The 14,870-nt window shown below is 42.8% G+C and overlaps 1 long non-coding RNA gene across 2 annotated transcripts; it reads right to left on the reverse strand.

The window, feature by feature from the left end:
- Positions 1-11,864: 11,864 nt before the first annotated feature.
- On the reverse strand, positions 11,865-13,938 carry LOC146424451 (uncharacterized). Of its 2 annotated transcripts, none has more exons than XR_014846711.1 (3): positions 13,834-13,938; positions 12,738-12,801; positions 11,865-12,220 (listed from the first exon to the last, which is right to left on the reverse strand). It is a non-coding gene; the product is annotated as an uncharacterized LOC146424451 (long non-coding RNA). The 2 variants fall into 2 exon arrangements; XR_014846710.1 differs by lacking the exon at positions 13,834-13,938 and adding an exon at positions 13,784-13,826.
- Between the last annotated feature and the right edge of the window lie 932 nt (positions 13,939-14,870).

A 14,870-nucleotide genomic window follows, 5' to 3' on the forward strand; every position in this document is an offset into this window, starting at 1 on the left:
CATGGCGAACAGGGTAAGTTCATCTCAAAGGAAGGTATCAGCAATGAACTCTAAAATTCACATCACTCTCACACTATGTGGCCAGATCCCACTTTTTTTTCCCCAGAGTGGACATTTGGGGAAAAATCTTGGCAATTGTCAATAGTGTAAGTTTATGATTAATATATTTTGACCATTTTGCTAAGACTGTAGCATGTCCCTCAGAGAATCATAACTTAGACAAAAAAAACTTACAGCAACAGTGGCTAATCTGTGCTTCTTGCAGAATAAATAGTGCATATCTGAGAGGATCTTATGAAAGGTTTTTCATGAGTATTTAAAATTACATTCTGTCTCTTTGCTCCAGTCTTATCTGAGAGATGGTGAATAGCTGCCCTGTTTCAAGAAAGGGCCAAAGTTTCAGAAAACATAGCCTGGTCCTCAGTTCTCATTGACCATTTTCTCCCTGAACCATTCTGGCTTTCTAACCAGAGCAGATTGCTTGCATCTCCACCCCAGTTCAGCTAAGTCAGAGAGGAACAGCAGCCACAGTGGGAAGTACACAGCAATGCAGGGACATTCCCTTTCCTTGCTGTGCAGTCACAGCTGGGGACTACATTACCACTGCAGTATTTTTAATATTTATTGTGTACTTATTTAGATTCCTAATAAGTCTAGAAAATAAACCAGGCCTATGTTAGGATGTTCTTAGGTGGACCTTAGTCCATCTCTTCTAAAATGTCTGGGAACATTCAGGCAGTACAGCACTATGGACATTTGCAGGGAAACAAATTCCCTTAACAGTAGCTGATCCAACTCACCTCACAGCAACTCCAAAGTCTCAGAGTGTGGCCCTAGCCACAGAATAAGTAAAGCTGTCTTACACCAAGTGTGTAACACAGGCTTCAGTTTGCCTGCAGCAGCATCAGGGGTGGGTGCAAGCCATCCCCTTGGGGGATGGAAGGATAGATGGATGGATGGATGGATGGATGGATGGATGGATGGATGGATGGATCGATCCATCCACTGGGTCTATGAACTTCAGCATTGTGTTGGCAGAAGAAAATATCACAGCAGATCAATAATTTTTAGGTCCAGAAGTTGCACAAAATAAACATATATTAAAATATATTCATTGAGAAAGGATGAACAATAAAATGAGTCCTGTTCTGTAGAAGAAACTGGGATTTAATCAAGTATTTTCCAAACTGTGTACTACAATGCAATACAAAATAATATACAGTATGCATTGTTTGTTAAAACTGCTCTGGTAATGTAAAAGAAAGGACCAAGAACTTTATCTTGCCTCTACTAAGAAAGAAGCACTTAACATCTCCTTTCTGTTCCAGTGGAATCAAAATATTTAAATATGCTTTAATAGAAGAAACAATTTTAAAATGCTGACATGTTTGAATAGAAGTTAGGATATAAGGTAATTGGGAGAAACCACTCATTGTTTGTTCTGGATGCTCACAGAGTACTGGAAGTAGCAGTGCACTTGATCCAGGGAAGATTGGCCAACTGTGGTACCATACATGCTCACGTTTCCACACCTCTGTATCCATGGGACTGCCCTTCAGTAAAGATGCATTCAGAGCAGATTGCTGTGCCTGAAAACATTACACCAAGGACAGGATGACCTGACAGGATAGTACACAGGAACGAGAACCAATCTATCAAACTGAGTATATCATAGGGTCCCAGTTCAATTTTGGTAGTGTGGCACATGAAGTACTGCTATGTGAGAATTTAGATAACTTACAGATTTGACAGGGGTGTGTCAGGAAGCTGTACCTAAACCTAAAGGTATTATATGGAAAAGCAGAGTGTGTTAAAACCTGAATGGAGGGATACTGGAAAAGCAGTGTTACACATGGTAAGGAAACATAATTTCAAACCTATTTCCTTTGTCATCTGCCCTCCCTCAGAGGCAAGGGTGAGGCTCAGACCCTGAGGCAGCAGTGCAGGGGCTGCACACCTAGCTCAGTGCTCTGCCACAGCCCAAGCTGCTCCCGCCCTGCCCCACTCACACCGGGCTACCCACTCTCCCTTGCACATCCTCACAACACTCTGGTGACACGAGTTTGCCATTTTTGGCAAAGTGAGTGGCCGCTGGATGTCACTGTTTGATCTCCGAGAGACAGACACACGGACACTTCTCTCTGTCTGGAGACGGGGGAATTGGTGTCCTTAAGGACTAAACAGAATAAGCAAACCAAATCAATGCAAGCAAAAAGACAGAGCTGAGCAGCGCGCCCTGGGACAACTGCCTGTGGCGTTCCTTCCTGCCAGAACAGGTGATACAGGACACTGGGGGACAAGCAGGACCCCTGCTAGAAGAGAGCTGACACTGCAAGGCAGGGATTGCTGGCTGAAGCACAGAGAACCTTGGCTGTGGTACTCCATCAGTTTCAGGTCTATAAGCAGCAGCAGCCTGAAGGGGGAAGCCCTCTGAAGGACATTCTCGGGACTCTGCATCAACTCGGGACTCTTGAGTGGGTAGAGCTGCCACTATGAAAAGCAGGAGGCTTTGGAGGAGCAAGCAGAGTGTCTGATCTCCCTTGGCATTACCCATACTCATTGCAGCTCTTCCAAGCCCAGCATGATGAGTATTGCATCAAGAGCATGACTGTTAAGGGGCAAATCATCTTCCGTTGGGAAGTGAACTACATATGGGAATGGTAACTCTATTTCTCTACATATAGAAAAGGTGAGGAAATCTTTGGTGGGTTTTACTTGCTCAGAATTTTGCTAACCATTGAGGTCTTGAGGGATGAAATTTTGTGGGCTGGTTCCTGGTTGGAAGTAAACGTAAGCAGGGAACAGGAAAATCTTCTCCATGCTAAAAGAGTAACAATACTAGTGATATTTGAATTTTTCATGCATGCACTACAATCAAGGAGCAGCAAGGTTGGGGGTTGCTTTTTTTATTTTTTAGCATGGGGATTTCATAGAATTCCAGACTCTCTTGAATTGGAAGGGACCCAAAAGGAGCATCAAGTCCAGCTCCCCAAACACAGTAAACTTAGGGAAGCAGTGAGGACTTCTTTACACAGGCAGCACTGGGCTATGGTAGGCCATTTTGGCACCAGCCATCCAAGGGAGAAGCAGAACATTTCTCCCACCAGTCCCTTCTCAGATTATCTCCTCTATCAGAAATCAGTGTGGCAGATACTCAGCTTTCCACTTGGCTGGTCCATCTCCGTGCTTGCAAGCTGCAGTTGCAGAGCACTCCAAAGATGGAGGCACTGGATTGGAGCAGGTCCTGCAACCTTGCTTTGTTCCTCTGGCTCGTGAGGGGTAAAAGTTTCACACAATCCTACACTACTCAAGTCATACCACCTTCCCCTGCAAAGGCCTATCCTGGCTTCAAATGCAGCCTGGGCTCAGAAAGGCTGGAAAGGGAAAGGTTTTCTGTAGGAAACACTTTTTCCCTGAAGGGAATTTCAAACACCTGTTGAGACAGGGAGCCACAGAAAGGGCTGTACTGACCATGTGCTGAGCACCTGGCATCACTCTTCCTCTGGGGCATGCTGAGGAACCTTGTCCTTGGGGGTTGCTGATCGGAGGACAGCATCCTTGAAGGACAAGGAGACCTGATAACAGTGTCCTTCTCCCTTTCTGAATTTCTGGCACCTTTTCCTTGTGTGCCAAAGTCCGAGCACTCAGCATGGATGGAAGTCTGTGGGAGTTACCTTCTGAGCAACTCAGGAGGACTACAGAGATGTCATGAGGTTATGCAAGGAGAACATTAGAAGGGACAAATTCCAATTAGAATGGGATGTGGAGAGAAAGATGGGGACAAAGGATGAGAAAAAGGCTGAGGTACTTAATGGCTCTTTGCCTCAGTCTTAAGCATGACCAAGCTGTCCTCAGGGCACCCAGCCCCTGAGCTGCAAGACAGGGACAGGGAGCGGAACTAAGGCCCCAAAATCCAGGGAGAAACAGTTAGAGCCACACCACTTAAACACACACAAGTCTGTGAAGCTGGAGGGAATTCACACAAACATATTGAGGGAAGTGGCAGAACTGCTCACCAAGCCACTTACCATCATTTCCTAGCAGTCCTGGCTGACTGGAGAGGTCTCAGATGACTGGAAGTTAGCAAATGGGGTGCTCATCCATGAGCTGGACTTGGGCACTGGGGAGGTCACGGAGCAGGTCCTCTTCAGACCCATCACACGGCAGGTGCAGAACAAGCAGGGGATCAGGGCCAGCCTGCATGGCTTCCTGAAAAGCAGGTGCTGCTTGACCAGCCTGATCTTTTCGGACCAGGAGTCCCACCCCGCATGTGAGGGACAGGCTGTGGATGGGATCTACCTGGATTTTAGCAAAACCTTTGACACTGTGTGCTACAGAGTTCTCTGTGAGCAATTGGCTGTGTGTGGCTTGGAGGAGGGCCCTGCTCGCTGAGCTCCAAAGAGGCTGGTTGGGCAGGCCCAGAGTGGTGGGGAATGGAGCTGCATCCCTCTGGCAGCCACTCCAGTGGTGTCCCCAGGGCTCAGGCCTGGCGCCAGTCCTGCTCAACACCTGTATGGATGGATGGGCACAGAGTGCATCCTCCTTGAGTTTGCAGTGACACCAAGCTGGGTGTGAGTGGTGATCTGCTGCAGGGCAGGAAGGCTCTGCAGAGGGCTCTGGACAGCCTGCATTGATGGCAGGAGGCAATGGGAAGAGGCTCAACAAGCCAAAGTGCTGGGTCCTGCCCTTGGGTCACAACAGCCCCTGCAGCATTACAGGGGCTGGAAAAGACCCAGAGGAAAAAGGCCTGGGGGCATTGGCCCAAAAGCTGCTGCATATGAGGAAGTGTGTGCCCAGGTGGGCAAAAGGGCCACTGGCATGCTGGCTTGGGTGAGCAGTCGTGTGGTCAGCAGGACCAGGACATTGATTGTCCCCCTGTACCTGGCCGTGCTGAGCCTGTGCCAGGATTCTGGCATTCAGTTCCAGGCTCCTCAGCACAAGACATTGAGGGGCTGGAGTGAGTCCAGAGAGGAGACACAAAGCTGGTGGAGGGTGTGGAGCACAAGGCTCAGGAGGAGTGGCTGAGGGAGCTGGCAGTGTTTAGCCTGGAGCAGAGGAGCCCCAGAGGAACTTCACCACTCTCTAGAACTACCTGAGAGGAGGCTGTAGTGAGGTGGGGGCTGATCTCTTCCTCCAGGCAAGAGGTGACAGGACAAGAGCAAATGGCCTCAGGTTGTGCTGGGGAAGCTTGATATTGGGTAGGAGGAAAAAGTTTTTCACTGAAAGGCTTGTCAAGCATTGGAATGGGCTGCACAGGGAAACCCTGGAATCGCCATGTGTGTAGGTATAGGAAAGCTGTTTGGATGTGGCCTTTAGGGACACGGCTTACTGGTGTGCTTGGAGAGTGAGGTTCATGGTTGAGCTTGTGGTCATTTCCAAGCAAAACGATTCCATCATTTTATGATTCAGAAGCACAGTGCTGCAGGAAGTTTCTTGGGCTTTTTGTGCCTGTGGTCTCTTGAACCTGGGCAGCATCCTGGACATTCTGAGAAAACAAGAGCTTTGTTCTCCACCCTCTGAACCTGCAGCCAGTTCTGTGTGCATCTGATGTGGATGAGGGAGTTGACAATGCAGAGAAGTGGTGTTTTCTGGGTTGTTGCTCTACTGGATGGGGCAGTGATGAGACTGAGCTCAGAGACCAATGGGGTGTGGGATGGAGAGGAACTGGATGATAGGTGAACCAACATGGGATAGTAAAACTTTTTTACTATCTTTTGCATTCATTCCCACTTGAAAGAGGCTGCCCACAGAAGTGGGCAGGCTTAAGGTAAGTAGCCCTGGAGGTATTTACAAGACATGATGCTGTGGTGCTTAGGAACATGATTTAATGGTGGAACTATCAGGTTTATCATTTGACTTAATGTTATTAACTGTCTATCGCAACTTAAACAATGCTTTTTATGCCAACTTAATGCCAACTTAAACAATCCTTTGTGCACTGCTATACAATGCTACAACTCCTAAGAAAGCATCTCTCTGATCAGGACATAAATCTCCCAACAAAGAATTTCTCCACCTGTCCTTCTGCTCCAATATACAAGTAGTAGAAACTTAAGGACTAAGAATCTTTCTTTTCACAATATTCATCCAGGACAGAGAAAAACTGAGTGCAATCCCCCCTACATCAGCTTTGTCTAAGGCACATCCCTGTCTCTCGTCTCCCCAGAAAGCATCTCTTCACTTTCCCATCTGTATTCTTGGGCAAAGCACTCTCAATCAGGTAACTCTTAGAAGCTATTCCTTGGGCCAGAGGGGTCCAATGCTACATTAAGACATTCCTATGGTACAATAGAAGAGTCTCAGGAAAAGAAGATACTGCAAAATGTTTGAAATCTTTCAAAGTTCAGAGTGCTTCTCATACAGTCTATGAAAAAGGGATATCCATGACATAATCAGATGCTTTTCCTATTCCTTGTTTTGTAATATATTTTATAATATATTTGAGTTGGCCTATGTTTAGCCTACTCATCCTGAAAATCAAAAGAAAATATATGGAGAGAAAAAACTGTTTAATGATTCCTTTATGGACTTCATGTGTTAGCTGTCTACCTGAGAAAATCATGTCTAAAAGTTAATGGGCATTCCCATTAGATTTTGAGAACAGGCAGACAGCTATGAATTTAGTGCATTAGGCAACTACTAGGCAGATTATACAAAACAGAACTATTTTGTATGTAGTTTTTTTAAACAGCCATTATGATAAATTATTTTGAAGGTCCAGTTCTAAATCACATTCTATTTCAATTTCATGCCTGCCAATGGAACCATTGTACAAGACAAAGGACTGAAGATGGTTAAAGCTTGTATGAAGATTTTAATCCCCTAAACAACACATCTTCAACCAGTCTAATAATCTGGAATTTGGGAGAGGTGGTACTGGTATCCATTTAATGCATAGCAAAAGTTTAACTACAGAAAAGCTTGACTACTTCATCCACCCAGGCAGCTGAGCAATGACAAGACTTACAGATTTATTTCTGTCAGGGCTCTGAGCCACATAGGACCACCTATAAAACACACACTTCTGTATACAAATTTAAAAAAAAAAAAAAAGCAAGGGAAAAAAAAAAAAAAGCTAGGGGAGACTATCCAGGATTGCAAAGGAACACTGAGAAACCGTGGTTGTTATTCGAGTCTTCTGAGACCCTAATAGTCAAGTCTAAGCCAAGTTCTCTTTGTTTTACAGCAGAAAGTTAAATATCTAAAAGATATCAGTTCCTCAGCTTTGCACCTCGTGCTCTCCTCAAACATAAATTAGTTAAAGCAGGAAACAAAAGGACAAAACTCTCACTCAATACTCTTCACACCTCATGTCTTCCTCCTTTTGGAATATCAAAATATCAAAAATAGTACTAAATGAACATTCAGAAACATCAATTAAGCAGCACCTGTAATGCTCCTGTGTACCAGTTCATGTTCCCACTGTGACCAGTAGAACAGCCACAGATTAATTGAAATAGTGTCAGAAGGTGCACGTCCAGGCTAGGAGTCTCTTCACAGTATGGATATACAAATAACAAGTAAATAATGATGAAAGTGAACATCTGACAAGGACATGGAGATAAAAATCAATATTTTACTATCTAAATAAAACAAAACTTTCAGAAATAAACTCTACACAAACAACTGTCTTCCCCTGGAAAAAAAAAAAATCTGTACCTCGGCTTTCTGAAGAGTCCATCCAAAATGTAAATAGAAGGAGAAACAGATACTTTGAAGACCTAAGTTTCACCTTGTTTAAGCCCAAATTGTTCAACTGTTACTCCACTAAAACAACAAAGTTACTTAAATTGGGTATTTAAAAAACTAACAGCAAAACATGGCACAAAAAATGAAATCAAGCTGACCAGCAATGCAGTGGGATCAGTGACGCTGGCTCTTTGTTCCAAAGAGACAACCATCTAAACGCAGATGAATAAGAGCTGCCTCAGATTTCTCTTAAAGGGATGCATCAACCTTGCTTTTCTTAGGGCTTTCTATAGAAAAAAAAAAGTTACAGCCCACTTCTCATATAAACCGCTGGTACATAAACCATGTGGACTCCAATGAGTTACCAGAATTTACATAGTAGCTGCATGCAAGGTTTCATCTCCTTTCACTAAGGCAAACCAGCTTAACATCTTTGAACTGCTATGTGAAAGCTATTGTTAAGAGCATCAAGGCAAAACATTGCTCCAGCTGCCAGCAATATAGCTGCAGTAACCAGGGCGGAAAGAAAAGGAGTGATAATTATCTTCTACTCTGTCACAACAACAAACTGCAGGCATACACTTCTATTACTGCCATTATTGATGGCAACATTTCTAAATCTAACATCAGAGTCCTAAAACCCACTTATGCCAACAAACTATTTTAATTCGTAGCTGATAATTAGCCAGAGCTGTAATCAATGAAAAGGTAAGGGTAAAAATCTCTTTTGCTTCTCCTTTCAGTCAGTATTTTCAAGCAACTTCCTGAGCCTAACCATGGAAATAAAAGAAGTAGAGCATTTATGTGTTGACACAGAGGGTACACTGTGCCAAACAGCAACTCATGAGGCCAACATGCATGTGCAGGGTGAGCTCTGCTAGACAGCTGTCAACTTTCCTCCGGGCAAAATTAGTTGACATGGGAGATGGGGGCCCGAGAGTGTCTGATTAGGCAGCATGTAGGTGAAATTGCACCTGTAGCAAAGCACTGCACATGTCTAAGCCATCAACTCCCAGCAAGAAAAATTAGCTCATCCCAGAGTAATGGGAGCAGTGCATAGAACAATTGACTCTAAGGTGCTACAGAGACCAGAAGATTTGGCTCCTGGGAGAGTTGGCCTCCCCATCTGAGTACGCAGAGTGCCAAGCACACCTTGTCTCCTTTCTACAGTAACCTGGGGTAGCTCACTTCCCATTTTCCACTCCATCTGCATGTTCACCTGCATGGCTGCCAGTGCAGTGGCAGCTGCAGAGCTCACAGTTCAGACCACAGCAGCTGGTTCCATCTGCAGGCTCACTGATGAGCGGAGCAGAACGCTGGCTGCATGGTTCATTCATCAGCACAAGTCTCATCACCAACCCTGTGCTGCTTTCCCTTCAGCCTCACTCCAAGCAGAGCACCACAGTGCCACTTCCCTTGGATGGGCACCAGTGTCCCAGTGCTCCCACTGTGGAAATGCTAGGCTATCCATAAAGCCAAAGGTTTCACTTGCTGAGTGCTCTGCCTCAGGAATCTGCACTGCCTTTTGTTCAGGTGCAATTGAGCAAACTGAGGGTCTTCAACAGCTGAGGGTCTGAGGGGTTCACAGGCTGTTTGGTGTAAGTTGCATGGTCACTTCTGTCCTAAATGGCCATATAAGATAAACCAGGATTCCCTTTCAGTGAGGAAATGCCTCCAAGGCAAAAATGGCAGCTGCCAAACCAAAGGCCCAGAGGTAGAAATGGAGAGCTGTAACAGAAGTGTTAAGCACTAGTTAAGGAGGATGTTTTAATAAGCTTGTAGCTTGTAGGTACAGACTGAGATTAGAGGGTTAAGCTGTGATTAGAGTCCCATTGCTTCCATTGCCTGTCTTTGGGTCACAGGTGAGGTTTTCAGTTAATTTCTTACCATGTTTTTGCCTCAGGTACATTAATTTGCTGCAATGCCACTACCATGAACCACCACATGTGGCCCACAACAGGGCCTCAGTAAGCAGACTGTTGATGGCCTTCCTTGGCACAGATTCACTTGTATTTTGATGCACAGAAGGAGCACCATTGTGTTGAGTGCTTCCCAGACCGCTAACAAGGTTATAATTGTTATCATCTGCACTGGTATCTGGTATGGGTGTGGTCATATGTGTTTCTTGAGCTTTGTACCTGTTTTGGTGGTGGATAATAAACACCAGCTGAAAGGGTCATACCACTGTCAGATCTTCCCATTTTCATGTTACAAAAGCATTCTCCAGAGGATTCAACTCAGACCTTCTTCCCTGCCTCTAAAACCATAGACATGCTCATGCATTTTTATGCGCTTCTTACCTCCATTTTTCAACATGCACCTGCCACCAAAAAAACCCAAAAAAAACTTAATAGAAGGATAAAATTATTAAATTTATCCTACAGCTGGAAAATATTCAGTTTATTTTTGTAAAAAAGCACTGGAAAATATACAAATAGCTAAGAACCTGAAAGAAAAATGTCCTACAAGTAAATAAAATTCTAGACTAAGCTTCGAATTGTTACAATTTTTAAGGTGATTTTTAGCCAATTTTATTATGAATACAGTAGTTTATTTTAATGAAGTTCACCTCTCAGCATACATTACATGGGCTTTCTGGGCAGATTTTGGTCTTTTCAGAATCACTCTCTGCTTGAGTGATCTGTCAAATATCTGCAAAGTGCTTTCTTAGCTTTTGACTAGTTGCAAGCAGCTCATTCTCTCTGACCAGATAATAAAAGAACAAGACATTTTAAATTCTTTGACAAATTGGGAGTATATCCAAATCCCTCTCTGGGAAATTAATTTTTGTACATATGAATTTGAGGCATCTTTTTTAAAAAGATTATACAACTAGAAATTGAAACTGCTGCTTCAATTAAGACTTCAAGAAAAACCCATGCCTTACAAAATGCACAGGCTTTTAGGTGACAGGACAAGTCTTCTCCCTAGCCAGGTCTAGGAGATCAGAAGTTAATATTTCTATTATAATTTAATTAAATTATGAGTTGGGATTGGATACTTGAAGGAGTTTAGCACCTAATTCTTACTTGGTTATTTTAAAATACCCAAGAAGCTGAGTTTTCCTCCTTCAGCCAAATAGTCTTTTTGCAATTGAGTTATTGAGGTTATTCAAAAGGGTCACAGACTCAGCCACAGTACATTGCTGAGACTGTAAGAGATACCTATTGAGATTCTTCACCTATGTCTCAAGCTCACTGTGGGATCAGCACAATATGTCTGTTTAAAAACAAGCAGTTCGGTAGTCCCTACAAGCTTTCCGGTCCTTCAAAACCTTAAAGAGTAAAATAAACACTAGAGTTTCTTTGATTACATTGGAGGAGCTCTAGTTACCCACTATACTTTTTATCCTACATTAAAAAGCATTATTAAAGTTTCAAAGCCCTGAAAAAGTCCTCTATGCATTCCATTTTTCCACAAGAGATTTATTCAAATACTTTTCCCTCCTCCCCCAATTCACCTACAGCATTGGTTTAAAGTATGAGCAGCTACACTGTTTTCTCTTCAATCCCTGCACATCTTTCTCAGTCTGATCTGAAAGTCAAATTTGTCATTATGTCATTATGACTTCTTCTGTGACAGTAATTTTAAATTATCAAGTTTATGTATTAATTTCCACAACTTTATTATTTCCACAATTTTAACATGACTAAATGTTTATAATCTCAGTTTACCAAAGGGCCTGTAATTGTGGAAACCTAATGTGAAAAACTTTTCATCCAGACTTCTAGACCTCTAGAGTGTTTTATACAGAATTTAGGTATTCTTGGCAGGTTTCTTACATCTGTAAATATATGTTACCTTTACAAATGGCATCAAGTCAACTGTCTAGAAAGCGGGGGAGATTTGGGGACTGTGAAAAGTCACAACTTAACCAAACAATCAAATACAACAACTTAACCAAAGCCGTCAGAGTTTTGTCGCAGAAACATAGACAGACCCCAGTCCTTCAGAAACTTATCCATCAGATTTTCTTTCCTTTTCCTGGAATCTCCTGTGTTAATCAGGACCCCTGACTGGAAGCTTTCCAGGGTAGGTATTTTGTGACAGAAAATGTCCCTTTAGGAAAATTAAATATTATTTAGGGTGTAGAAAAATTGCCAAAGCATAACTAGTCCTTCTTCAGTAGGTCACCCAAAACCAGACCATTTTCCTCTCTGTCTGTGCATGCTGCCATCTGCCTTCTCCAAATATTTGTGAGCCAGACAGGGGAAGGGAGGCTTCACTGATGGCACTAGGATTGGAAGGGTCTTGCCATCATCAGTTTATGCATCGGGCATCAAGGAAGAGAAAAAAGAAAAAAAAAAAAAGAAAAAAAATCCAATATCCATTCAAGAAGAAAATTTCTAAAAGCCACATCAAAACCCTAATGCATTTTTCCCCACATGAAGGGTTGTTAGATACCAATCAGCTTTGTTCAGACTCCAGAAATAAATGAAACCTGACTCCTGCAGACAAATGGCTCCTTTGCTGCACACCTCTTATTCATCCCCAAATCAATTCCTTCTTGTGCACAGTCTGAGGCAAAATCCTGGGGATAAAATGGTATTTAATCATATAATTAAATCTGCTAAAGACACAAACCTCAGGGTTCTAACTGAGGCGGTATGGGCACCTCGAAGCATAGCCCGTTCATATATACAGAACTATAGCATAGATGGAGCTTGCAGTGTTGCTTTATGCTTGAGCTAATGCAATGATTGGTGGAAACTGATGTCACCCACAGGGTCTGCAGTCAGGATGGGGTGCCAAGTCTTCTCCTTTCACAACTAACAATCGGCAGCCTAACAGGTCCCCACCACCAGTACCCCCAAGGCTGCCCCTGCCCAGCTCCCAACCCCACCTCCCTACTCCATCTGTTCATCCTTGTTCCTACATCCTGCCTCTCAGATATCAAAGAAGGCTGGGAAGATGAAAAATGAGCAATCATTCTGTTTCTGAGCCTCAAGACGTTTACCTCAATTGCAAGAAATTGGATTACTAGAAAGTGAAGACTCCCTGTTGCCAAAAATCTGAGTGGGAAAATACCTGAAAGGACTCCATCTTACCTTTAAGTTCACATCAATTCTATTTCATTTCTCTTCAGCAGTGCTAATCCTGGCTTACCTTCAGCTAAAAAGAGAAAAAAATTAGGTCAGTGTTTGAATTTGTGTGATACACAGACCATAAAAGGAGATAGACAACTCAAAATTTACTTTTTAAAAAACTGAAATTAGTTTTAAAGGCTTCCACTAGATTTTGAGTGTCCTTAACTCCTGCACTGTGATGAAAGACCCATGTTAAAGCCAACACAATCTCCTGAGGAAAAAGCAAAATGTAAACTAATCTAGAAGTAACACCTAACACAGAAATGCTAATGAAACAGCACAGCTGGTGCTGCAATTGAAAGAATATTGTCTTTCTGTTATCAGCAGCAATATGGAAAACTGTGTCAGGAAGAAAATAAGACTTTTGAGTTGATTGTGACCTCTTTAATTTATGACCTGATTTTAAAATCATAGCCCATACTGAAAGCATCTGATTGTGCCCATCAGCAGAACTGGGGCCTGCATTCTCCTCTGTTTACTGCTATACAAAATTAAAAACTACAATAGGAAACCCCAGAGTGTCTACGGAGAGAGTTTAACTCCAAACTTGCTAAGGAAACCATAACCTCATAAATTCTAAAATCCAAACTGCCTTAATGGACAATTACCTGCTGGTTTGAGCCACATTTGCCTCACTGCCATCACAGACTCCCAGTATTGACCACCAGTCAGAGAAGAGGAACATGACTGCCATTCTCACCTCTGGATTCTGTATTAATTTTCAGTTTCATGCCCCTGCCTGTTCTCTATTTCTCCAGCCAGTCATGATGCCAGCCTCCCTCATAGGCTGCTTTTCATGCCTGGGGAGGACTTTTAAGGCATCTCATTGATCTTCCAGAAGCTCTTTAAGGTTATCTGCAGGGCTCAATTCCTACAGAAAACTCATCGAGTCAGGTTGTTGATGGAGTGGTGTGGAGCTGTCAAATTACTTCCTTCTGCTTGTCTGTTTCCTACACTCCCCTACCACATTGGCTTGTAAACTCCATGTCTGATTTTTTAGCTGATACCTGCACAGGCACAGCACAGAGAGGTCCTCTCCCCACCCTGGCCTCCTCACCTCTCTGCTAACACCAGCACAGAGCAAGAACAGCAGCTCTGCTTCACCCAGAGAGGTGACAGCGAGCAGCAGCAGCCTGGGATGCAGCTGAGTCTCTCCCTGAAAGGACTCTGCGAGAAGCACAAGGCCAGGCAGTGGGTATAATCCACAGTTTGGGTAAATTGCCTGGTATCTTGTTTTTGTCTGCATGTGGTCTTTGAAATAGACAGGGAGCTCTATTCTCCTGTTTGTCACCTCTCAAAGGTGACAAAGTACTCAGTTCAAGTGGTACTGGAGAAACCTAGGAGCCTAAAATAGCATCTTTGGTGGCAACACAAAATAAAAATATCCCAATGTAACAAAACTAGGCATAAATCCATTAAGCATCCTGTTCTCCTGCAAGCTCATTTTGTCACCTGCTCTATATACAGGCTGCATCTGATTCATAAAAGAGTTTTGTCTATTTTAGAGCATGATGGTTACAAAGGTCTTAATGACCCTTTTTTGTTCTTGAAAAAAATGCAAAATTAGTTTAATTTTCAGGGGAAATCAGCCTTTTATCTGCAACTGCAAATTATTTAAAAGTTATTGGACTGTATTATATAGCAGGAGAAAGAAGGCAAATGGCCAGAGTTATTCTTCTGCCTTTTATCCTCAACTTCCATGCAGCTGCCATAAAAACATTCTCAAAAAATATGCTTTATAATGACTCTAAGTGGAAAAGACCTTCCACCTAGTGTGACTGGAAAGGTGTGATACAAATCTAGTAGCCAGACTTGTAAACTCTTTCTACTTTAATTTTTGCTTAGTCAAACTAATTTTAAAAAAAAAATTAAAATTTCTTCTGTTTTATCTATAGCCGAAAGATTATTTGTTTCAGGGAAAAAAATAGTTCCAGGTAATTGGAACATGATTTTTTACACATATGGTTTTGCTAAGCAAGTCAAAGATTATAATCACCATAGTCAAACATCTTAATTCGAAGTTCATATTATGATACAGATAGAGAGCACTACTTGTAAAAATTCCTAAGTTTACTTTATCATGGCCAGAAATTT

Source organism: Lichenostomus cassidix, chromosome Z, assembly GCF_008360975.1.
Source record: "Lichenostomus cassidix isolate B80296 chromosome Z, HeHo_3.0, whole genome shotgun sequence".
Lineage (NCBI taxonomy): Eukaryota > Metazoa > Chordata > Aves > Passeriformes > Meliphagidae > Lichenostomus > Lichenostomus cassidix.